The sequence below is a fragment of the Triturus cristatus genome, chromosome 5_2 (genome assembly GCF_964204655.1).
Source record: "Triturus cristatus chromosome 5_2, aTriCri1.1, whole genome shotgun sequence".
Lineage (NCBI taxonomy): Eukaryota > Metazoa > Chordata > Amphibia > Caudata > Salamandridae > Triturus > Triturus cristatus.
In genome coordinates, this window is record NC_140588.1 from 340,442,996 (window position 1) to 340,469,898 (window position 26,903).

Consider the following 26,903-nt stretch of genomic DNA (forward strand, 5'->3'; position numbering starts at 1 on the left):
CTCACGTCTCTGGGACGGGTGCCCGGCTGGTCACACGCACCCACAAGTTTAAGGGGTGGGCGATAGGCACTCTGCAAATTCGGGTGGGCGGGAGGTTCTGACACCGCCATGCAGGGAGGCAGGGAGGAGGGTTCAGTTTAATGGGTTCGGGGGGTTTGCGTGGGTTGGGGGGGTTGTTCTGATTTGTATTGTTATCTTTTTGTTTCACAGATATGACACATATGACTTGATCCGTGCAAGGGCAGTAGCTGGTTACATGCTTTTGGTACTTTTGTTTATGATGTGTAATAGGTCTGCTGAGGTGTTTCCTTCTAGGGGCGCTCGCGGGTGGTTCCCCCGAGGATTGATCGATCAAAAATCAAGATGAGATGGGCAAGAGGAATAGACAGGGGTTAAAGCTGCTATTGTGGAATGTTAATGGGCTGGGAGACAAGATCAAGAGGGGAATAGTGCTCCAGTTTTTGAAACCGCACTCCCCCGATGTAGTCCTCCAGGAGGAGACACATTTGCCTGGAAGGCCATGTCGCGATAGGGTTTCCAGCTGGTGGCACACTCGGCTTTTGGGTCAGGTTCCCAGGGAGTGAGTATACTGGTTCGAAAGTCATTCCCCATGACAACTGACTCGATCTGCACTGATGTCCTGGGTAGATATGTCGCTGCCTCTGAGACCTGGGAGTGGACAAATACTCAACCTCCTTTCGGTCTATATAACGCCGGGACTGCACACTCAGGCCTTTGCAGATCTTGGGGATCTCCTTTTAGATTTGCCGGATGGCAGAATCCTAATAGAGGGCGATGTTAACTCTATTGTCTCTGATTCCGTCGACCGATGGCCACAAAGGGCCATGCCACCCTCCTGCATGCGTATCCATAGTTTTCTGGGTGCGATGGGCCTGGTGGATGTCTGGAGGGGACTCCACCCGACTGAGCAGCAATACACCTTCTACTCAGGCCCACACCACAGTATGTCCCAGATAGATTATGTGCCGACGCTAGCACACCAACGCCACAATGTAAAAGAAATACAGCACCTGGCCAGGAGTATCTCCGACCATTCGCCTAGTTTGTGTCACCTAGAGTTGGGTGAGCCCCCGGTTGGCCGCACTGTCCCGATAAAGTCCTGGTATCTCACGAATCCCCAAATCAGGGATAAGGTCTTGAGTGAGTCGGACTTTTACTTTCAGGAGAATGTGGGGTCGTGGATTCTATGGCTACTCTTTGGGAGGCCTACAAAGTCGTCATACAGAGGATTGCTTTGGCCCAGTTTGCGGGACAGAGTAAGGAGAAGGGAGCGGGTATGACTCGCTTAGAGGGGTAAATCTTAAACTTAGAGAACGCACTTGGGACGCACGACTCGGCGGAGATACACCAGAAATTGCGTATTAAAGTCAAAGAATTCACCGACATGGCTACAGAAGCTGCTAAGACGCACTATAGGGCCACGCTCAGCCGGTTCTATGACGCTGGCGATAAGGCAGGCAAATTGCTGGCCTGGCTAGATCGCAGGGAACAGGCCAATCGAGTAGTGGTTGAGATAGAAACAGATTCCCGCTCTTGCCTCACTACCCCCCAGGATATTGCAGACGCATTCGGGTACTACTATCAGACTCTTTATACTTTACCAGCTGGGTTTGGCTTTTATACCACCAACGGCTTGCCCAGGTGGTAGTCAATAACAGGAAGTCCACTGTTTTCGCTCTTAGTAGGGGCACCAGACAGGGTTGCCCCTTGTCTCCGCTTCTCTTTGCCTTGGCCCATGAGCCTCTGGCAACGTGGTTCCGCCAAGACCCCGTTATAAGGGGCCACAAATGGACGTCTGGATGGGAGGAACGCATATCGCTATATGTGGACGATATTTTGCTTTATCTGGCCTTCCCGGCTGCTTCCCTCAACGTGGTCCTGGACATATTTCAGGTGGTTAGTAGATTTGCTGGTTATTCAATAAAGTGGACTAAATCAGTGCTTTACATCCTCTATGGCAAGCGACCTTCACTCCCTCAGGGCTGTCAATTGATGGAAGCCGAGGATGGCTTTAAATATTTGGGGATTAGAGTCTCTAAAAACCTGTCCAGATTTTACGATCGTATCCTCCTGCCGCCTCCTGGTGCATCTTAAATCAGATCTCCTACTTTGGAAGTCACTTCCTTTGTACCTCTTTGGGCGTGCGGCCCTATTCAAAATGATGTCCCTTCCCCGATTCTTATATGCACTACAAAACACTCCACATCCCGTGGGCTCTGCGTACTTCAGAGACCTCGATGGTATCTTATGGGACTTGTTGTGGGAGGGTAAACCACCTGGTATTGCAACACACAAACTCACGCTGGGATGGTTTGACGGGGGCATCGGACTCCCGGATATAAAGTAATACTACTGGGCATCACACCTCGCTGCTATTAACCAATGTATGTATAGGCCTCAGGGTGACCCGGCCTTTCAGATTGAAAGGTGGTTCCTCCGGGGGGCAGCTTTGAGGGAGCTCTTTACATGCGATTGTTGAAGCCCGCTCTGACTGGTCTGACAGGCATGCGGTGTATGTGTGGAAAGCGGCTACCAATAGCTTGGGTTGGGAGGGAAGACTCACACAGGCTACACCACTCTCGCATAGTGAGCAACTGGGCAGGCTGATTCGTTCAAGGGGCTTCGATCGTTGGGACCTCATAGGTATATCCAGGGTGAGTGACTTGTGGAAGGCGGGTGAGGTCGTCCCATTTTCAGCACTGCAGCAAGAACACAAATTAACCCGGTCTTAACACTTCAGGTATCTCCAAATCAGACATGCCTTGCTTTCGGTTCTTCCTAAGGGTAGTACACTCCCAGAGTCCTACCCACTTGAAGACAGAGTTCTAGATGGCGACCTACCAGAAAAGGCCATAACACTTATTTACAAAAAGTTAATCAATAACATGACAGATCCCCTGACTCGTTTGAGGGCTAAGTGGGACCACGACGTGGTGGGACTGGATGCCGAGGAGTGGCTGGCTGTGGTGGCCTCCCCTCGGGAGGTGGCCATCTCGTCCAGACTCCGCCTAGTGCAGGTAAAGCTTCTCCATAGATCCTATTTGTCTGGGCCCCTGATGGTCACCATGGGGTATAGTTCAGTTGAAGGCTGTGGTAGACAATGTGGGCTGGAGGGCACCTTTATCCACACTCTGTGGGAATGCACATTTATCCAGAAATATTGGGAGGTTGTGGTGCACCTGATGGAGGAAGCGTTGGGGCAGCAGATTGATTGCAATATAAAATTGGCTCTCCTGAATGTGTTGGGCCCCACTGACTTAAATTCCAGGGAGCGAATGTGTGTTACCTTGGGGCTGATGGTGGCGAAAGTTAACTTTGCGAGACTGTGGAAGGCTCAGAGCCCACCAAATATAGCAGAATGGGGCAAGACTATGGACTGGTGTATGGTCACGGAAAAGTCCATATAATAAGCAAGGGAGTGCCTGAACAAATGGATGCAAATATAGGGGCAATGGAATGTCCACAGAGGTAAGATTTGTGAACCGCTGAGATCGAGAGAGGAAATTTTCAGTGAGATCTAAATGTGTTGAACAGGAAATTGTCACCATTAATTATGGTTTCATGTATCACTCGCAATGTACCAAATATTGCCAATCTGTGTACAACTTGTAATATATATGGGTTTTCTAAATATATGTATTTGTTAACAATTTTACAGTGTGATTTTGTATGGCTGTCTGCAAAGTCTGAACTTATTTCAAGATTTCTTTATTTTTTATTTTTTTGTGCTTTATGTATTTGTATTGGTGGTAGTAGTCACAGGATCCATTCATTACTATGTGATTCCCTTCATGTAAGTGGCCATGTCAGGTGTGTTCCAAAGACTAGCTGGAGTAGATTTGATACTGTTTGGACAGTAGTACTACTTGAGTAGATGTGGATGAAACTTCAGTGAACTGACACCAACTTACCCTTTAGTAGGTGTATTTTTGTATTTGCAAGTCCATCCACATGCCTCTACTTGATTTGCCCTTTGCTCCTCCCGCTTTGTAGACTTTTTTTGCTGGTGATGAGGGTGGTATGCTTTAAATGACAGGATATGGAAAAAAGTATAGGCACATGAAACTCAGTGTATGTACAGCAGTGGTTTCTGATTTCGGACTGATGGGTCTTGTGGACTGGATGTTGGAACCTTTAGGCAGGATAATATTGGAGTGAAGAAGGTACAGAAGACAGGATTAGATCTTGCGGGTTTTTGCTTTTTTTTTTTTTAAGATTCGCTTGGCTCGTTAGCCTTGAAGTTCAGGAGCCTCATCGCCTTCGTAGTGGAGGACCTAACCCCCAGCCCATAGATGAGGAGCCGCCAACCAGGCTTGTCACTTTGTTCATCCCAGTGGCCCTACTGAGGCTGCCACCCTCTGTCCAGCAATGCCAAAACACAAATGCACCATTCAGCAATGCACCAAACTATGTCTCTGCTGAGTAGGTAACAAGAGCCTGAGATCAAGAGTGGAGAGGTGTGGCTCACTGGTTAGAGGTGGCAGACCCGTAAGCAGAGAATCGGCCAGGGACCAGGGTTTAATTCCCGACGCGGCAGGGTCGTGGACCAGGGTCAAAACGGACTCGATAATTCTCGCCTCAGGTACCTACTCTAACCAGGAACACACTCGGCAACTCTGGGCATTAAGCTTGCCTCATCTCTACAACGGCCCCCCACAGACGCCGGGGATGCCTGGTTTCACCTTGGAGATACCCAGAAAGGGACCATCTCACAGGGATAGCCAGGATGGGTTCCCCAGCGGTCTACAGCGCCGGGACGCCCCGTTGCTGGGGTAGCTGTGCGCTTTACAAGTCTACAACATTAACATCAACATTAACATCAAAATGCCGAGACTATGACTTGAACTTTCAAAGAGAAGCCTGCCATTAGGAAGTTAACATTTGCAAGAGTGAATTATTTGCCTCAAAAACAGTGTGAACAGTCCTACAAATTACTCAATATGGTACTCACTTAGTGAAGTAAGTCAAACATATGCCTAATCTTTGCTAATCTCTGTATCACTGATGACCATTAAAAATGTATGGGGTAACCCAGTATCTCACAAAACATTGGGTACTATAACAATATATAATAGCGGTTGGTTCTGTCGAGTAAGACTGAATTTCTTTAGTACTTGTATTTATCTTGAACAGTAGGAAAGACCAATCAATGGTATATATTTCCTATACCATACAGATAAACTGACAAATTAAGACTAACAAGAAATAAACTCCAAAAAGTGACTGATATATTATTAGTCATATATCATATCTCACATTATACATACAAATGTATACAAGCAGAAAACCATATAAAAACATTTACATACATAAACATGTGCCGTGTAGTATACACGAAACAACATTAAATATTTACAGTACACAGTGGGGGGAAAAAGAAAGGAACCTTCATTAAGCATCCGCAGCAACTTGGCCCATTATTTACCACATAAAGCCTTATCATTAGGAATCACTATGTGAAATGCTAGTATGGGATGTCTTGTTTAGTACGTCGATGTTTCGAACCTTAGTGAAAGAGTGTTATTGAAATAACATCTCCGCGGGTCTTCTTCAGGATTGGGAATGTATTGGGATAAAGCCTGTGGCGAACGTATGATTGACTAACGGTACCGGGAGTCATGGAGCTCAATGAGTGGGCTTGCCAAAGATTCAATCAGGTAACGATCGTGATATCTGGAAGGATTCTTTAGAAAATACTTTAAAGCAGGTTCCCCGAGGCCTCGATTTACTTAGGGAGATGGCGCGACCACATCTGCAGACAGGCTATGAGGTTCGCCTTTCCTTCAGTGAGAAGCGCTATAGAACAACAGTCTGTAGCATTACGCAAAATAATGGGTTACCTTGTAGAATGTGACGAGGAGCCCAGGAGTCTGCTATATATCACAGATATTCATTAACCTTGGAATAAATTGGAGGCCCACTGAGGAATTGGAGGCCCCTGCCATGCAGGGGCTGCAGAGGCCTACCTTACACCCCTGGCAGTCATCCGAGCTCCCCAATAGGGCAGACCTCTGACAAAAGCTGAAGAGCAGGGATTACACTATTTCATGATGACACCAAACAGACAAAACTGGATAAGCATCAGTGCTGGAAATGCGGGGGAACCTTCCGGATCCCAGATCCAGCAGCTATTATTCAGCTGGATCAGAGGGATGTGGCCAGCCTAGTGAAATGTGTTAATCCTGCCCCTTCAGCTGCACCCACAGAGCCACACCTCTAGGGGGTGAGGAAGGCCTCTTATTTTATACTCCAACTGGACCCAACACAAACGTCGCCCCCCTAAAGATCCGTCTGCAATCCTTTTGTTGGAGTCTCATCCGGGCAGAAAACAGACATAGCTTGTTGTCTATTCTCAAGTGCTTAAATGATAAAGTGCAAATTCATGCCAGGTTTTTACTTTTCAAAGTTTCTAAGAAAGTAGTAGGCTTGCAATGTAAGAATGTCAGAAGTATCTGAACTTAGAAGTAATTATACCCATAATCATTTACATTGCACTTATAAGTACCTATTGTCCTAAATCCTGTGCTTTACAAAGCATGCCACCCGACCAGTATTTGGCTACCTCTCGGAGTTTTGTTATTGTTTTCAGACATGTCACACAACAACAAATACATATACTTAAAACAAGCCAAACTTATTGCCTTTGCCAGTGTGTGTTTGCTGTATCAGATACATTTTAAAAAACTGTGATTTGTTGTGATTAATTAGATGTTTTCACTTATGATAACCATGAGGCTGTGAATTAAACCTCACTAATGTTTGTAGAGAGAGAAATAGCCTTTGGAGTGTCTTGGACACTCTCCCTCTCCCCTTCACACCACCTTCTTCTGCAGTCTCTCATGAAGCCTGTGCCCTTTCTCCCCCATATCCTTCTGAAATCCTCCATCTGCATACCTTACACTTTCCCACAATTAACAATGGCACCTAAGCAGGGTTGGATTGGGATTAGAAATCGGCCCCGGCACGCTAAAAAAAGCGGCCCACATATGCATATTGCCTTGCCTCAAAACACTGCTTTGGCGAAATTTTATTTAAAAAAAGGGGGGGGGGGGGAGGTAAAAAATAAATGCACAGACTAGTTTACACTGGTGAAACACACCTGAAAACAAGTGAGGCCACATCTGCTCAGGCCCCCTGCCCCATTCAGTATGCATACATTAATGGGCCGGTCCAGCAAGAGAAAGGAAGTCACACCTCTGCCTGTTGCTAAACAGGGGGTAATGAGTGCCCATCCGCTTCCAGACACCCACTGGGCCGCTGGCTGTATTTAAACAAAGAGACATTGCCCAAATCGCCCCCCCAGACTGCTCAAAAAAGCAGCCCAAAGCTGGAACTTGGACACCGGCCCCTCAGGCATTGCCTGAGTGCCCGCGTTATCAATCCGACGCTGCACCTAGGTGACTATCGCTCTGTGCGAAGCCAAAGACTGGATGTGTGTGCAACCTGCACAGACCAGATCTAGCACTGCCTTCAGGGCCGGATTGGCTGTACCGGGAATTGGGCATTTCCCTGGGAGGCTGGAAGGGCGGTGCTGCAATATCGGCCCCCAGTAACAAGAGCAGCATACAAGCATTTCCAGTCTCCCGGGGCGAGGCAGTGCTTCCACAGGGGTTGGTCTAAAAGAAATGCTATGGCTGATTTGGGTTCCCAGTCCGGCCCAGACTGCCCTCTGCCTCAAATTCATACCTCTCAATCTTGCCCGTCATAAACAGCCACCCAACAACCTAACTCCCCAGACTCCTCAGGCGACTCCGTCAGTTCACAGTTTGCACTAAACAGGAGTCATGGGTTGCAGGAAAACAAACAACCACAGATACGCATCATCTTGAAAAAAGCAAACACTCCAAGGGAATACAAGATGGAGTAAAACGTAAAATGGAACAAGAGATTGAATCTCTGACATGGAATATCTAAAGGGATTCTACAGTAATGTTGAGAAATAGATCTGTCTTCTTGCCTGTAATTTTGGGACAGGACTACAGAACCCGACGGGGAACCGTTTAAAAGTCGGTTTATAATTACTGCCAGGTCTGGGACCCATCAGGATCCAGTCCTCTTAAAGCCCTGCTCTGTGGAAAGTTGTGTGGTGCCCCTACAAGTGCATCTTGCAGATATGTATATTCCTAGGCTGACTGGATGTCCTGAAGGGAGGCCACACTCCTGCACAGCAGGGGGTGTAGTGGGCTGCGTTCTGCCCCTGCACATTAATCCTCTATGCTATTTCATGACGAGTCAAACCTATGACTAGACACACAGATCTCTCAAGTGAGTGAATTAACCAGCAGCGTTATTTTACTGCTGTAAGATCTTCCTTGGAACACCAAGATCTCTACAACAGATCCCTTAACCCGATAGGCTATTTTAAGCCTTTTTCTAACCAATTAAATAATCCAGAACAGATATACTATCACATATGTCCTTGTTGCCAATGTATTTTGGAGGTCACAATTTGTTTTTAAAGTAAATGAATAATTTGGCTGTAAAATTGCGCTCAATATAACTCTACCTCTTATGACTCCGCCCCATTACTACCAATGCATGGGTTTTAGGAGTATTTTTTTTTTTTTGCAATTGTATATAGCGCCGACATGTCCCGATGGCATCAGAGCGCTTTACATCACACAGGAGTTACAGTAATAGTAGTTAATCTCGGACGTTGCCATCAGTGGACGTGCACGGGAGTTACCACAAGAGACAGTTACAGCAATTGGGCAGAGGACGTACACAGTTAAAGCATCGATTTAGATGGCCGGACACAATAATGAAGGCAGATCAGGGCGCAGTGGTGAAAGGATTTAGGTCTGGCCCACTTTCAGCACAGATTAGTATGATTTAAACAGGAGACAGTGAACGCAGAAGCAGTTACGTGTGCAATATCAGATGTCTTCAAATTCCAGGGCTGAGCTGGTTAAACTCGAAGCAGTGTATATTATAGTGAGAACACCAGTATAAACGCCGGGGCAGGGAAGAACCGCCCCCCACAAGTTCCAGTAGAAGTCGCGCTTCTAGACTCTAATAAATATTGGAATATATTCGTCATCGCAGAGAGTAAACAAAAACTACTAATAGGCAAAATATATAAAACTTGCGATTTACCACACGGTGTCTTACCTGGGGGCTGTTATGTTGTTGGAGAGAGGTTTCTATTTTCCTGCAGGCTCTGCTCTCATAGCGGAAGATATGAGACAGAAACTCGAGCCTCACGCATCGAAGGGGGCGGAGACACAGCTCCGATTTACCAATGGGAAGAAAAGGTCAGATTTGCGCCCTGTAGAACGCGATAGGAGGCGGGATCTTTCATAACAGAGATGTTAATTCATTATCAGCTGACTTTTTTTGTAGATATTTGAACACCGAATAAATGACTCGAAAAAAGACAAAAGATGGAATCTTTTCTTGTGATTGAAAAAAGTACATCTCCCCTCTGAAAGTTAGGTTGGCTCATATTTTGAGGCATTAAGTTGCCTTCATGTTTTAGCGCATCTGACCCCAGACTGGACTACCAGGTAGACCCCTATCTTCTCCACCTGTCTCTTTCCCCTTTCCTCTTAGGGTGACCAACTGGCATGGGTGCACATTCAGGACAGCGAGTGAAAAATTCAGGACCAAGGGTCCAAATTCAGGACAAATATTCGGGACAATAGGAATATTTTACAGACACATCAGAGGAGGGCGCGCAATATTACATAAGTAAATTCAAGTACAAGTCAAAATAAGTTTATATTAGGTTGAGACAAACTGCATCTGTTGTATGCGCAAGTGAAACTTAAACACCTGCGTTTGCATATTCAAAAATAAAAAAATGAACAAAAAGATCAAAGCTGAAGGCTTCTCAGATCTTACATGCCCCCATTGAAAAAAAAAGACACCCGAGCCGATCAATCATCCCAAGGGGATGTAATGTGTAAAAGCTAAGAGAGCTAGGAGGGGTGTGGGAGTGGGCAGGGTAAACACGAAAATAATAACAGCACAAATGCAGAAACTTTGCAATATTGGAGCAAAATAAATAAATAATAAAGTACAATTGTGCCTGTACCATTTTAGCTGCTTGTGTGACAGTGTAAGAGGCTAACAGTGGATGCACCTGCGTGACATTGTATTGTATTGGCATTTATATAGCGCTTACTAACCCTGGCGAGGCGTCAAAGCGCTTTTTCCGGGAGTAGCATGCTACTCCGGATCCCATAAAAAATGAGTGGTGCGTTAGTATAGTGAAATATGAAAGTGATTTGAGTGATGGATATGTTAGTCAGTTATTTGGATTGTGATGGAGAGTGGAGGGATAGAAGAGGGAAAAAGGTTTCCATTTATATAGTGCTTGCTACCCCTAATTGGGTTTTTGAAGTGCTTTTTCGGCGAGTAGCTCTCAATAGAGTGTAAAAGATGTAAAAGACACAGCAGAAAGGGACGAATAAAAATGTAAAACAAGCACACAAGGAGGAGAGAAGAAATAACAAATGCACTCTAATAGAGTGGTAAAAGAGAAAGAAAAAAGTAGCTCCCCTGATTGTAAGCAATGGAAGGATACAACTCATCCAGTCAGAAACACTGTAAAAACCTATGCTCCAGGGGAAGGACCCGCACAATAGAAGGAATGAAAGCAATTGAATAAGAAGCAAGGAAATAAGCTTGATAAACAAGCCCACCAATAATAAGCAATGGGCTGACCTGAAGCCCACTCTAAGTTTTGAACACAAGTCTTTTGGTGCCAGACAGGTAAAGCGGTCTGCACAAGCAGTCTAATCAGTCTTTTTCTGGAGAGATAGGTGTAGCTGTCCATTTTCTTCAGATTGTGACAGTGACTTTCAGCCAGTCCTGTTTTTGGCCAGCAGAGAAGCATGCTGGGCATGTGGTTTAATATTCCTTAGCCTTGGTGTGGGTCTTTAAGTCTCATGAGAGGAGGCCAGTTGACTGTAACAGACCAGTGTTTGTTCATTGCGTCAGTGTTTGGAATTTATATAGAGCATAATCAGCTATACGTATGCCACAGCAGCCCTTTTGGTAGTCTGTGAATGACTTTCCACGCAGTTATAGCCAATCTCAGCTGTGTAACAGGAACTCAAGAGTATGAATGCCAACATCAACATACCTTCCTGCTGCACACATCTTTCTTGTTTTCACCCATGCCAGACATTGTCAGGAAGCATACCACATGGAAAACATTCATCTCCAGAGGTTCCTTTACTCACTCAGTCTCCTCTGCCCACGCAGCATCCAAACATCCTCCAACCCGAACCAGTTTTTAGGATGTTTGTCCTGCATTACTTTTGCACCTGCGGCTAATTTTGCTCAGGTAAATATTTGTCTGTGAGAGTTGTACAGAGCACAATATGAACTGAATTGTCTGTAGGACTTGTGGATAGCGAGCAAGATATGGACAGAATTTTTCAATCGTGCAAACCACTTGTATTTATAAAGGCCAAAATCCACTCTATTGGTCTTTAAGGTAGTGTGTGCGCGTGTTAGTGTGTTCATATGTCATGCATTTAGGTATGCCAACCCTAGCTGGGAAGTAACAGCGCGCTGTATAGGACAGTAGGAAACAACTGGTGGTGTACAAGACAAACAAAAGCATAGGCGGCCGAGTTCTCTTTTTTATATAGGCCTCAGTTAGAAGGAGCTAGGTCTTTAAGGATGGGGTTTCCATTAAAGACATGAGCTTTAGTTCTACTGTGAATAGTAGGAGTTTATAGGCCAAGGTCGCTCCCAGTTATGGGTCCCAGCCCTCTCCAACTCAACAAAATGAATGACATGATCGCAAGCTCTTTTCATTTGGGTACACACAGGTTATGTCGATTAACATAAAACACTACAGTAAAACAAAAAATTGTAACCGAGCATTATTATCAAACAAACAATGACAATTCCTAAGGCATTCTCATATTAACAGGCCACAGCAAATGGCACACTTCTATCTAACAGATCCATCTTCATAAATAAAAAAAAACGTATTTACAACTTTTTACACAATTTAACATGCACCAAAATGAAACCTTCACCTCTCCAAAGCTTGGCCCCTGGTGAGGTGACAGGAGCCCATAAACAAAAGCAGTTTGCCATGCCCTGGGCTCTGGCGGGAGGTGGCCCAGCAAATACTGTCCCTGAGGAGAGAGGCCCATTATCATTCTGTATGTGATAATTAGGCCGACATACAGAATGATAATGGGCCGATAGCAGCCTTTGTGTGGTCGGGATGGGGCTGCTGCAGGTCACTGATCACTGCAGGAGCGCGAGCTGGCCCCTGCTGTGAGAGTTACGAAATAGTCAAAAAAATATAGTACCCTTTCGGTAAATCAGAACACAACAAATCATACACTCAACCAAATAAACATATCACCAGAACATAACACCCCCACCATCAAAGGGTCAAGTGCTCAAAACTTATATATACAAATATTTTATTAAAAATAACCAAACATGTGGTCACACATAGAATATATTTTCCATACAATATTAAAAACCTTGCATCAAAAATAAAAACACTCTTTAGTACACTCCTGGACCTATAGATACTACAGCAGAAGGTCTGCCCTGTTGGCTGAGAAGGAAGACCGAACCTGCACCCTCAATCCGGGGCTGAAGTGACTAAGGGTCAACTGACTTACTTCCTATTCTGAGCTACAGAGGACACAACAAACTTCCCAGCTAATCTGCTTCAGTGGACTTGCCTGGACCTGCCCGAGCTCTGCTGGCCTCAGCTGAGTGAGTTCCTGATCCCCAAGAGGTGCTTTCCACGTCCTGGCCACTTGGTGTGGCATCAGTTGAGCTCCTCCTAGAAAAAAAGGAGAAATCCTGGAGCTGTGGGCTCTTCGCGATCGCAAACGGGCAGTTTATGTCACCATCGTACTGCCTGTACTAACTGGCAACACAAACCTCCCGTGAACCCGACTCTTCAACTTACAGTAACTGGCAAACCGAAACCTGCACTTTGCCGTAGTTTTAGAGATGACCATATAATCACAATTTCTAATCTAATTTTCAGTCAATAATGAGAGTTAGGCATGAGTTAAAGGGTTTTATTTTTCAATTTTTTTATGTCATTTTTATTAGATCACAAGTACATACATCAATTTTAGTAATTAGATTCTTACTCATTAATCAATCAATTGGTATCAAATAAATTGCAATAAAATACATTTAGCGCATTCCGGGAAGGATAGAATCCCTATTCTAGGAATTGGGAGAGAAAGGGGTTAGTCAGAACCCAAAAAGAGTTACAGTTCGAGAGAGTTTAAGCATAATGTTTTGGCATATGAACAATTCAATGAATCACAAGCATTGGCAAAGCCAATAGGTCTCGCCAATCTGAGAGGTATAGGCATTGTCAATGTTAATGTCTTTTAACTATGTGTTTTGGAGTAAAGTGGGTGTATGTGGTGTGGAGTGGAATCATGTGGGTTGGGGTGGAATTGTTTGTTGTGGAATTGTGTGGTGTTGAGTGGTGTTATGTGTACTGGAATTATATGGCATTGTGTGCATTGCAATTATGTGACTAGTAATTATGTGGTATTGAGTGTAGTGGAATTATGTGGAGTGGGATTGTGTGTCAAGGAGTGGCAGGTAGTGGAATGGAATTATGTGGTGTGGTGTTGAATTTTGTAGAATGAACTTTCTGGGAGACACTTAACGCTTCATAGAAATTGTGATTACAAGGCTCTAAGGCCTAAAATCTGTCATTATAAAAGGACACACATTTTCAAACAAAAATTCAGGTATCTTGTTACATTAATATGCCTATCACAGAGTCTATGCAAAAATAAATTCTTGTGCAGAACACATGAGAGCTGGGCAGAGGCTGCATGTTGAGGAGGGAACAGACATCAGCCACAAACCACAAACCTGTGGTGGCTTCATTACTCCGATCCCTGCTGTGCATCATACCATAATATTAAAATATTTCACTGACTGAGTGCGGGTGGGGGAAGGCTAACATTAATAGCAGGAAGAGGACAGCAACATGAGGAACAGCGGGATACAAAGCAAAACATCGGACTCAAGAAGGTCAAAAACATGAGACAGCAGGACAGATTTTTACTTTATAAAATTGCAACAAAAAATATAACCAACCCTACAGTCACTGGACTGCATCTCATTTTACGTTCACATGCAGAATATATGTAGACAAAACGATTTAAGTGCACAGATTATTAATAACTCTACATTTTGTGCCCAGCAGCACACATCTATGAGATACACATAAACAAAGTTTTAACTTTTTAAGAGCCCATTTGAAATTTTGCACAGTGGGGAAACTCTGTGCCTCTATGCAATATCGCGTCCATCTAAGAAAATATTCTTGGTCTGGTGCAAAGAACTTTTCTGGCAGTTCTTGTTCTGGGGTGAGTAGTAAGTGCGCCCGGGTGAGTTGTTTACTTTCACAAGTTGTATACTGTTCTGGTATAAAGAAAACTCTAAGCGACAACACAGGGCACAAAGGTATTTTGGTAATTGAACTGGCTCTCTCCCATGTCCTCATGGGGAGCGCTGCCCTGATTGGAGGGAACAGAGGACATTAATCTTATATGACAGCGAGCCTAAATAGCCCCCAAAGAGATATGTTATGTTATATTGTTATGTTATGTTATATTTAATTTATACAGCTTACGGCTACTCGAAAGTGTCCCGGCGCTAGCTTCAGAAAAAAGAGAGAAGTGCACACCAATCCAGACTAAAAAAGCAGTGTTTTTAGTTTTTTCTTAAACAAAAGAGGGTCCTGAGTAGCCCGAAGAGCCAAGGGCAATAAATTCCAGGCAAGGCCAGCTTTGCGCACAAAGGAGTTCCCCCCCAAGTCTTTGGCGATTAAACCTGGGGGTCTGAACCAACAGCTGAGCAGACGAACGCAGCTGTCTTCCTGGTATGTAAAATGCAAACCTCTTCCGCAGATAGATAGGCCCCAGGCCATAAAGGGCCTGATGGGCAATGGATAGCATTTTGTATTTCAGACGGGATTCGACTGGGAGCCAGTGCAAGGAGCGCAGGTGTGTGCGAACACTAAGTCTTGATCGCAAGCCCAGAAGAAGCCTGACCGCTGAGTTTTGAACAACTTGCAGTTTCTTAACTAAAAAACCTGGGCTGCCAACCAAGAAGGCGTTGGCATAGTCCAAACAGGATAAAATGAGGGCGCGGACCACAGTTTCTGTGGCACTACCTGGCAAAAGAGGAAGAAACTTCCTCAAGGTTTTAATAGTGCCAAAGCAGGTACCGGCCAGCTTCTTCACCTGTGTCGAAAAATTCAGGTTTTTCTCGAACCAGACGCCAAGGTTTTTTACGGCGCCTTTACTTGTAGTTGGCCGAGGAAAACCCAGTGGCCAAAGCCTCTCTCTAAACTCAGATGAAAAGGAGCCATAAAAAAGTACTTCGGACTTTCCTTCATTGCATTTCAGCTGAGCATTCGCCAGCCAGTGAAAAACTGAAGACAGGCAATGTTGCGCAGCTACAACCGAGTCATCTTCCCTGGTCCAAGAAAATAAGAGCTGAGTATCATCAGCGTAAGCCATCACTTTAGCCCCCAATGACTCCGCAAGATAGACCAGCGGAGTCATGTAGATGTTAAACAGCAAGGGGCTAAGTGATGACCCCTGAGGCACACCCGTAGTCACCTGCACACGGAGGAAGCCAGACCTGCTGCGACCGACCCTCCAAGAAAGACTTGATCCACTGCAGAGCTGAGCCAGAGATGCCTATTTCTGAAAGATGGTCAAGGAGCAGAGAATGGGGCCCGGTGTCGAAAGCAGCCGAGAGATCTAACATCACCAAGGCTGCCTTGCCGCCGGCATCCAAACACTCCCGGATCGCCTCCGTCACCTCAAGCAATGCTGACTCCGTGGTATACGAGGCAACGTAGCCGGTTTGGGCCGGGTGAAGCAAACCTGACACCTCGACATAATTGGTAAGTTGAGACGTAACCACCCTTTCACAGACTTTAGACAACCTTGGCAGAAGTGAGATAGGGCGGTAATTCTCAGGTAGCCGAGGGTCAAGAGATGGCTTCTTAAGAAGGGGAAGAATCAGCGCCTGCTTCCATGAAAGAGGAACATGCGCCTCATGTAGCGATTTATTGATCATATAATTCACTTCTGAGTTGATAGTATCTGCCACATCAGACAGAAGTCTAGCCGCACAAAGGTCTTTAGGTGATCCCGACTTTAGTGCCTTAAGAATCTTAAGAGAGCTAGGAAGATCAATCGGTCTAAACGCAGAAAAAGAGGGGGCAGATTTTTCCCTCGGCCTCGTCAACACAGCACCACTAAGCTTCCTAGTGGAAGTCGTAAACGTCTCTTGAATGCTAATTATTTTATCCCTGAAAAAATTTGCCAAGATATTACACCAAGGTCTCCGAGACAGGTGTCAATACCACTTGGGCACTAGGGGTCGAGAAATTCTGTACAATAGCAAAAATTTCTTATGGATTGTTGTTGGCCCTCTCAATGCGGGCGGAATAGTGCTGGCCCTTGGCCTCTCCAATGGCCATATAATACAGTTTTTGTTTAGTTCTAAGGCTGCGTTTAGCAATGGGACAATAACCACTGGATTGCCAAGCTCTCTCCAATAGTTTGCACGCATGTTTTAAAATCCTCAACTCGGGGGTAAACCAAGGCTTAGAGGGGGACTCTCTCCTCATCCTTAGTTGACATGGTGCAGACAAAGTCTCAATTGAACTTGTGATCCAGTCAGCAAACTGGGACACATTTTCCTCCAGGTCCCCCCGGAGGGCAGGCCGGGAGGCTGCCAAGGAGCTGCTAAGCTGCCCAGGGTCCATTTTCCTAGTGGCTGGAGGATGATGGTAGTTGATTGGTCGTAAAGGATGTTTACTATCCCAAGAGAAAAATATGGGAAAATGATCAGACCAAGCAAATGGCATTGGCCTCACAACTAAGATAGGAAAATTGGAACAAATGATATCCAAAGTGTGCCCGTCCAGATGGGTGGGGTGCATGACCCATTGTGACAGGTTAGCCAAGTGAAGGGAATCCAAAAACACTGCGGAATCAGTCGTCTCCGCTTGATCAAGATGGAGATTAAGGTCACCAAGAAGCACATACTTTGAAAAACGCAGAGCTCGCTCTGCCAGCGCCTCCCCACAGGTATCCAAGGCGGCCCTGGCTGACCCAGGTGGTCGATAAATCAAGGACCCCCCCAAAATAAAATGGGCAGACAGTTGCAGGCGAAAATCCAAGACCTCACAGTCTCCCCAGAGGATAGATGTTTCACTAAGAAGAGACCAACAATCCCTATACAAAATGGCCAGACCAACACCTCTGCCCACTGGGCGGTCCACCAGATGGACTTTAAAGCCAGCCGGTGTAACCAGGGCCACGATGGGATTAGAGAAGGCATCAAGCCAAGTCTCGGTAATGAACAGAAGGTCTAAACCATTGTCAGTAATCAAATCAACCGCATCCACATAGTGCTTTTTTAGAGATCTAGCATTAATGAGGCAAGCACTGATGCCCCCAGGCTTGACTAACTCAACTGGCCTATCACTCGACGGGGGCTCTGGTGTAAATAGGAACTCACAGTCCCCACAAACGTAGTTCCTTGGCGCCCCTACCCATTTGCCACTATGTAACGGGCAAGTAATAGGTCTACGAGATTTCAAAAGCTCACTGGAAAACTGAATAACATTGGTATCCCCAGAATCGAATCCGGCAGAATGGCTCGCCCTGGGCGCTGACTTAGCACTGACGGGCGCAGACGGGCTTGCCTTAGGCGCGCCTTCGGCGTGCCCGCTGCGCGTCCGAGCAGACGCCATTCAAATAGGGTGTGGCTGAAACCGGCGTGCAACGTGCAGCAACTGGGACGCTGACCGCAAACAACGCTAACCCGTCCAAAATGGCCGCTATCCCTCTAGACCTCCCACGAAAACAACCAGCGAGGCGTGTAGTAAAAACACTCTATTTGTTACCGAAAATAAAGTATCATGCGAGTGAAACCATTTCAGCAATTTGGTTCATTTTAAAAAATATTTGGAGATACAGCAATTTCAAAGTTAAAAAACATTTCCCCCCAATTCCCTCTGCTAGAGAAACAAAAATAATGCTTTTTCAATGAGAGTAATGCGCAAAGCACAAATTAACCTTTTTCCAAGATAGTGTGCCTGCCTGCCCAAGAGGCGAGGTAGAGAAACATTCTTTTGGGATCACTTCCAAACATAGTTAGAGGAGGAAGAGAGAGGAGCAATGGAGAGGAGGGCAGGTGGATTTTGAGGGAGAACATGGTGAGGACGAGATAGAGAAAGGTGACTCCAGGCAGCCAGGGAGAAGCAGGAGAGTTTCGAAGAAATGTCGGTAGAGAAGGTGAGAGTGTAGCAAGTAAAAGAGGGGGCTCGGGTCAGAAGTGTGAAAGGGGAGATTGTTGGGAGGCTTGTGAGATAAATAAAAAGAATGTAAAGGCAGCAGCCAGAGCCAAGCAGGAAGCTAATTCAAAGACAGTAAAAAACACAAATACCATGATAGAAACAACAGGCGGACAAACTATTCACACGTGACACTGGAACCACTCCGCGCTAACAACACTTACTAAGCACCTCTATGCTTGTGTTTTTTTAAGTTGCGCACTTTCCTTTGACAGCTCTAAGGACCACATGGACAAGTGAAATCTGGGAACAATGATTGTGATTCAAATTTGTAGAGCGCATTATCACCGTCAGGTCTCTAAGGCTGTCAAGAGTGAGAGGAGCGTCCAGCCAGGGGGTGATTTTAAATTAGGGAGAGCCCCCATGCTTCAGAGAAGAGGATAGTTTTTAACCTTTTCCTAAAGGGGAGAAGGGCCTGCTCCTTGCAGAGATTCTCTGGCATTTTGTTAAAGAGTGGGGGGATCAAGTTAGAGAAAGCTCTTCCTTCCATGGTGGTGAGGCTGAAGTGGGGACATGCCAGTAGGCATGCCTCCGAGGATCGTAGGGTCCGGTTAGGGGTATAGAGGTTTAGGCGGTCTTTAATGTAGGTGGGGGAATGGCCATAGATGGCTTTGTGTGCAATGCAGAGGCCCTTGAATTTGGCTCTCTGCTTGACGGGTAGCCAATGCAGCTGGCATAGGAGGGGGGTAGCGTGGGTTTTCCTGGGGAGCCTGAAGATCAGCCTGGCTGCGTCATTCATAATGACCTGAAGTCTAGTTAATGATTTTTCCGGGAGGCCGATCTATAGGGCGTTTCCGTAGTCAATACGTGACACTATCATGGCCGACACAGCTAGTTTAAGAGTAGAGAAGGTAAGGAGGGGGGCCAGTTTACGCAGTAGTCTCATGAGGCCAACACATGTTCCCACCACAGCGGACACTTGCTGGGTCATCGTGAGTTTGGCATCGATCTTTATCCCTAAGCTATTTACAACCACTGCTGGTTCTGGGTTCGTGCCCAAGTCCCGGGGCCAGAAGAGGTCGCTCCAAGGATTGGAGTCGGTGGTGACGAGCAAAATCTCGGTTTTATCAGGGTTGATTTTGAGGGAGTTGGCCGTCATCCAATTGGCAGTGAATTTAAGGATGTTTTGTATTCTGGCGTGGGAGACAGAGGAGCTATCAATTTGGATGATGATTTGGGTGTCGTCGGCATAGTTGTAGATCTGGCAATCCATGAGGTTCAGTGCGGCTATCAGGGGTTGTAAATAGGTGTTGAAAAGAAGGGGAGACAGCGCCGAGCCCTGTGGAACCCCACAGGAGAGTAGACCCTGGTCGGACGCGTGATTTGACAGTTGGACTTTCTAAGAACGGCTACTGAGGAAGGATGTGAGCAACCTCAGGGTTGTGCCCTGGATACCTAGTTTGGAGATTCGTGACAGGAGTATGCTGTGGTTGACAGTGTCGAACGCTGCGGACAAGTCCAGCAGGACCAGGGCACACGGCTTCTTTTTGTCGGCCCGAAGCCTGAGATTGTCTAACACTGCTAGCATGACCGTTTCTGTGCTGTGATGGGCCCTGAATCCGGCCTGGTTGTGTTGTAGGAGATTGTTTGCTTCTAGATGGTGGGAGAGGGTTTTTAGCACATGCTGTTCCATCACTTTCGCCAAGAAGGGAAGTTGGGAGATAGGCCTGTAGTTTTTATGGTTCGTCACATCCGCCCCTGGTTTCTTTAGAAGTGGGATAACCCAGGCTTCCTTGAAGTTGGCAGGTACGTGGCCAAGTGCCAGTGATTGATTGAGGAGTGACAGCACCACATTTTCGATCCCAGGTAGGGACATCTTGAAAACCCTCGGCAGGCAGGGGTCCGCGGGTGAGCCAGACTTGACCCGCGGCATTAGAGGGGACAGGAAGTCACTGGTCATAGTGGGGAAGGTGGTGAGGGGTTGAGTGTAGGAGGGGGCTGGTGGCTCGGGCATTAACAGGCAGGGAACAGTGGGGGTGACGGCGATAACGTTGAGTAGGTCCTTGTGTTTAGATCCCACTCACTGCCTGTCAGCCGTGTTCACTCCACATTGACTGCACCGACATTTTGTTTTCGGCTGTTGAACAGCCGCCACCAGATGGAGCTGCATCTAAACAGCGCAGTGTATCCACAGCAGAGTTGACAATAACACAGAAGGAAAAGCAATGCCCGCACCAGGCAGCCATCATGAAATGAAGCACCAATCTAATAAATATGGGAAAAAGATGACAAAAACACTAAATAGGGTATCTACTTAAAGTTAATAATAAAGAAAAAAGGGTCACATCTCCTTTGGTGATGAAAACGTACCTCTTTAAAAAAAAATAAGTTAAAAGTCAATGTAGTATGCAAGGGTAACAATCTCTATCACCATTTAATTTGGTTGCTCCCTTAATATTGTGCATGCCTTGTTTTGTAATCACAGCTGAAGGGGAGTTCCATCTGTTACTTTGCCAGCAATAGAAATGACAGGAACACCATTCTCGCTTTCTCCATGTACGTAAACCCCATACACAATTAACAGCGGCAGGGGAATTTTCCATACTGATTTCATTTCAATGCGTAAGCACTGCAACGCCTGGTTTCGATCTGGCTGCCAAGTCTAAAGATGACAGTGCCAACCAAGAGTCCCATTAATGTGGTGTAAGGGCTAGAGCATCCAAATTTGAAACTTGGGTACCGGTTTCGAGTCTCGTGGGAGGCTCAACATCCTGTGAAAATTAAGTAAAGAAATGCGATGAAGAGTTTGATATGTCAGAGCTCGCAGCGACTGATAACACGAGTGCTCAAGCGAAGTGCTCCAAAACAACAACAAAAGTAGTTCCTAAAACAGAAGAAGTGGATGGATGGTAGTAATTGGTCCATGCTTTCTGAGAGGGCTAAACACAGGAAGAGGAATGACACATGCATGCCATCGACAAATGGTAAGAAAGCATAGGAGAGCGACGATGGAGTCAGCAAATGGGAAGCCTACGGGTAGGCTGAAGCCTACAAAGTATGTACAACATGTCCCTTTGAGAATGCAAATGCGCTGTCTAGAGCAGAGACCTAACAAAACAATCAAAGCAGAATTTCCCATAAAAAGATGTTCAAGAAACTCCGTAGATTCTCAGAGGAACGTGGAATGAGTCAGGGTAAGGAAATGGCAAGTCGGGGCAAAAAGTGTGGTAATCTCTAGTAACACACACTATTTTAGACAACACATTCGACAGCTGTAAGAACATGTTGCTTCTTCCGTCTACAGTCAGCCAATCAGCTTTCAATGTTCTCCTGGGAACAGGATCACTCCTCTTCTTTTCACCAGAATACAATAGTCCACAGACAGCAATGTTAAGTTTGCAACTAAGTTGTATCATTTCGAAGTTCATGTTTCCCATTTTCTCATTCAGATGTGCTTTCCCACATTTAAACTACATCTTTAGCCTTCTAATATATCAAGTTGAATAAATTAATAACAATGGTCTATGTAGAAGTTGAAACATCTGTAGTAACGAAAAGAAAAGATTTAGGACAACTGACAAATTCTTTAAAAATGCTCCATCTTCATAAATGAACTTCATCACCTCATTAGTGACAAAAACTAATCATGAGTTAACAGTGAGTTTTGAAACATTTTGCAGAATTATATGAAAACATTTATGCAAAATTATTTATTGTGGAAAACCATGTTCATGGAGAGGGCAAGAAAAACATTGTATGCATGTTTAAACATTTCTAGTCAGGTCAGCTTTTCAAGCAATGTTGCTTTAGCTATTTGAGGCCTTGTACGAGCAAATATGGTTGCCTACTACAATTTGTGCATTTTAAAGCACATTTTATGTTCATTAAAGCTTGCACGTTTATTATAACTATATTATTTTCTCAATATTATTAAAATGCACCCTCGCGGTCAAATGGTTAGAACCTTAGGCAGCAGACGTCAGATATAACCCTTACATGCTCACACGCACAACACAGGACCAATGCCATAAAGTTGGCAAAAGCACAACACACCAACAGCACGGTCTTGCACCACAATAACATACACTGTAGAAACACAATAAATCGAACATAAACTAACAGCCCCCTCCATCTCCTGTGTTACACAGGACCATCAGAATTACCCATCAGTATTGTGATGCATGTAGCGAACATCTTATTCTGGCCAAGCAATGGACAAGCAACAACCCAATGCTGGGAAATAGGATTCCTTCAGAAAACCCACCCATAGACAAACCCCTTCAAAGATAGAATGCAATTCACCATGCACAATAATCTACACAAACCTAAAACTAAACACTGAACATACTTTCTACAAATCTCAAAGAAACATCAGACACATGTGACTGGTGGTTTTCCTAGCTCTGCATCAAGGCACACAGCTATGAAAGCATTACGTTAATAGAATGGAGCTTTAAGATATACAAATTGGAATATCATAAGTGTTGATTCCAGTACCGTGACTCAGGAGGGAGGGAAGGTGTAGTATTTCCGGACACAGGGATCACCCAGTGTGCCTACCTTCCAAGGATGAGATTTATATCCGGATTCCTCTCTTGTTCTCAATTTGTCCTCAACACTTTCTTCCTTCCTTGGTTTACTGCAGACAAATTGGGGAAGTGTAATTGAACTGTGGAATGAAGGGGAATTTAAGTGAAGTGACTTGGCATTGTGGTTTTGTTCTCAGTTAGACGTATGTACATTGCATTTACAACTTGACACAGTGAAACAAAAAAAGAATTGTACAGATCACTTTAACAGAAATGTTATGGAATCTCTGGATTTTAGGTTTATTTCAAATACTTCAGTTATTATAATTAGCGTAAATTAATGAATATTTCACTGAATTTGAAAACAAGTGTAGGAATCTCTGCAATCATTGTTTTCTGGACAAATTTCAGGTTTTTGTCTGAAGCACTATTTTTTTGATTGAGGAATGCATTTTTTTGTTGCAGTTTATATCTTTTTAACTAATATCTAAAATAGAATGGAAAGTCTTTTAAAATGCAGCATAAATGTTGTGCGTAGTAGCCGTTTTGCTCTGTAAAAGTTCATTCCACCAAGTAGGCCGATAAGCAGTCTCCAGTAGAAATAAACTCTGACACATAAATACTGTTATCAACACACTTCTAACCTTTGCACCCCCTTTATCACTTAGTTCACACAATGAGATCACTCAAACTCCACAGATAGTAGTAGTTCCGTGGGTTATTGATTAACCTTGAATGCTCTCAATATTGCCTTAAACATACACTGTTATATTAACTAGCTTTGCCAGTGGTAGAGGAGTTACTCGGCTAATAGAGAAATCTCCCTTCCCGTCAGCGTCCTTACATTGTATACATACTGTGACTTCCAAGAGTGACTAATTGAGTATTAAAACAACAGGATCATGGAGTGATTTTGTCTGATGCCAGTGCTTAATTTGTGCCAGTGGTTTCCGGTGTTCGGCACTGCCACTTAATTGTCAACACTGGCGATTATGGCAGTCTGCCACATTGTGGCACTGGTTGTCTTATTTAGAGATGAGCACAACAACAGGTATTTATTAATTCAAAATAAATTAAAAAATAACCAATAACTCATGCCCAAGCCATTTTTATAGCTTTGGGGGTCCTGATATAGTCTGAAATGTCGCACTTGTCGGAGTGTCATGGTCAGTAGTTGTGTTGGTACTGTCGTTGGACGCACTGGCAGGGGCAATGGTAGTGTGAGCTGCAGTAGCCCCCTGAAGAGGACCCTGGCACGTACTGTTTTACAAATTGAGCACTACTTGATTCCCCCTACCCCCCCCCCCCCCCCCCCCCCCCCGTTGAAACACCCTACTCTACAAGCCCCTAAAGTACTCTCCATTCCAGATAGAAGCCCGGGGCACCCTAGAGGCGTTCTGATTCTTTGTCTGCAGTGCTAGGCGCCACCTCGCTAGGGAGCATCTAAAGCTCAGAAGGCTTTAGTCAAGTGTCGCTTTACAAACATTAACAATGCTTGACCAGTCCACGTCACTCCAGCTTTAGGACGAATTCACATATTCAAAAAACACTCCTGTCCAAAATGGCTGAAAAAGCAACCTCGCGTCTTAGGGTTCGAGGCCTCCTTGGAGACAGATCCTCCAGCAGGTGAGAAAATGGTTGGGCTGCACCCTTTGCAGGATGTTTCTTTAAAGATCTGTAAGGTGGGAGTGCCCTTGTTAGGTACACAACCCCTTTTTAAAGCATTGCTGCTTCTGCTAGTGTGGGCGTAAAATATCTGCCAACCGTTGGAAACAGGAAAGAGGGACATTTTGAAAAGTAAATCACGGGAATTTTTCTTCCCCATTGTCTCGCATTAAATTGGAGGCAATTTTAAGCAAAAATTAAGTTGTTGTGATATAGAAATCTGGAGTATGCCGCCTGAATCTGATGACTTGGAATGCATGACAGTCACAACGCCTATTTATGTTTCAATAAAGGTTTTACATTACATTTTGAAGTTTTTTTTGTTACAGCAATGTAACAATACTTTAATCTGAAGAGTTTATCAACCTCATTTCTTAAGAAAAAGTAAAAACAAGCATGGGCAAAACCAATAGGCCTGGCCTATAATGGAAAGCACCTTGCTTCTTCCAACGGATGCAGTCACGCGCCCATTTGTCAATGCTATAATTCACACAGCATTAATGCACTTAGTCACTCATCCTTGTACTAACACATCTATTCATACATTGACTCATTCTTGCATTCACCCACTCACCCATTCACAACATCACATAACTATGCTCACCAATCAACGGAGAAGCACTTTTAATTGTCATGCATCACTCTTGGTTTCAATGCTATGCTGGGAGTTTTGTGAGAGTGCTTCTAGTAATCAGTGACCCTGTTGGGTGTGCGAGTGCTGTCCGTCGTGCAAGACTGCTAGTGTGTGAGAGGGGGGTTAAGAATGCTCCCACGTGTCAAAGTGCTTCTAGTGTTGTGTGGCTACTGCTGTGAATGGCGCGAGTACTGTCGACATTTAGGGTGGTTTTTCCACCATGAGGGCTTTAATAGCTTTCCTTGTTTTTGTCGTTATGCCCACAGTTGGAGGTACTGTGTGTACCCATTTAAAGATGGACACATCTTACTCTTGAAGCATGGCTGCAGCAAGCATTCCTTGCCAGAGCCCTCTGCCTGTGCCTGTGAGTCTTGATGGTCTGTGTTCCCTGTGCTGGCCAATGGCAGGGGAGCATTATTCGCCCAGCCTGTCCTTCCTACTGTGACAGGGCCTGTTTTAACAATGTCTCTTTCAGTTATGGGTAATTGAATTACTTCTTAAGGAGACTAACAAAAAATGCTCAAATCTGCCCATAAAAAAGTTGATCGACAAAGAGTCGGCGCCAAAGCCCCTGACATTCCTATTTTTCCAGATTCACTTGCTGCAGTTGCAGGGCTTAACCAGTAAAGTAGCGTGTGGTGTTTCTTAATGTAATGTCACATTCACTTTACTTAACATTGTACATTCCTTAATAACTGTCTCAGTGGCTTTGAAAGTAACTACAACTATGAGCACCCTACATGTAGTCATACAGCTAAATGGGTGCTACAAGCCAAACGGTGCTTTTTGGATGCAATCTGAGAAAATGACTTACTACTTAACTACTCTGTATACCGCTTACATTTATAACGATACGGTCACCAATGTTATCTTTTCAATTGATCAGTCATACCCTACCCGAGCAAAGGGTCCGTTTCAGTATATTGAGGACCCACTGCTATACGTTAAATGCTACCGCGCTACCTCACCCCTCTCAACACCACCATACCTTTCGAACATCACTTGATCTACCTACCTAGGCTCAACACTAAACAGACCTCTCACTACATAGATCTCAACTGCAGGGAACTTACTGCTCCTTTCTGCTGTTGGAACGGTGCAGCCTGTTAGCAAGAAAACATCCTTCGTTACATATCATTTCAATGCCTACGAACCTACTTTACACTTCACTTCCATCTTTAGCGGCATGAATTGACCCCAAAGCCCTCTCCTCTCAAATGATGCCTAATATTTACAGACACACACGACTGCAAAGGCAGCAGAGGTTTCATCATTAATAATAAAAAACGTGCAAAGATTCCTCCTCCAATCCTATCACACCCCCTACCTACATCATTTGAATTCCATTCCAAATCGATCATGGCCTCCTTGCAAACATCCTGGCTCTCTACTTTGTTTGAAGACTTGGACACAGTCCCTAACCTGTTCAAACTCACCACCTCGCTAATTGTACTAGGGGATTTCAACGTAAAACTACCCACAATATCCTCTAATCCCCACTACTCTTGGAACACTCACTGCTGAGCACACTCCACATCTATACAGATTAAGGACAATCCACTGGTCCTGATCCTAATTTCTGACAAGTTATCCTGCTCTCCAACAACCATCAAATGACCTCCCTCTGACCATTACCTTACAAAATTGCGTTACTCCCCCCCCCCCCCCCAACAGTACTAGACTCTCTCCTTGTCTTCCTACTCTAAATCCACAACTATTCTACACCACTCTAGTCAATAAAACTATTCGACAGGCTTTT

At 44.9% G+C, this 26,903-nt stretch overlaps 1 protein-coding gene across 1 annotated transcript in view; it reads right to left on the bottom strand.

Moving 5' to 3' along the window:
- LOC146822963 (leukocyte elastase inhibitor-like) overlaps nt 1-9,231 on the bottom strand; it is a 70,122-nt gene extending 60,891 nt beyond the window's left edge. The window contains exon 1 of the mRNA XM_085607132.1: nt 9,133-9,231. The gene's annotated coding sequence lies outside the window, so the exon portion shown is untranslated. The remainder of the gene's footprint in view (nt 1-9,132) is intronic.
- Nucleotides 9,232-26,903: the final 17,672 nt, after the last annotated feature.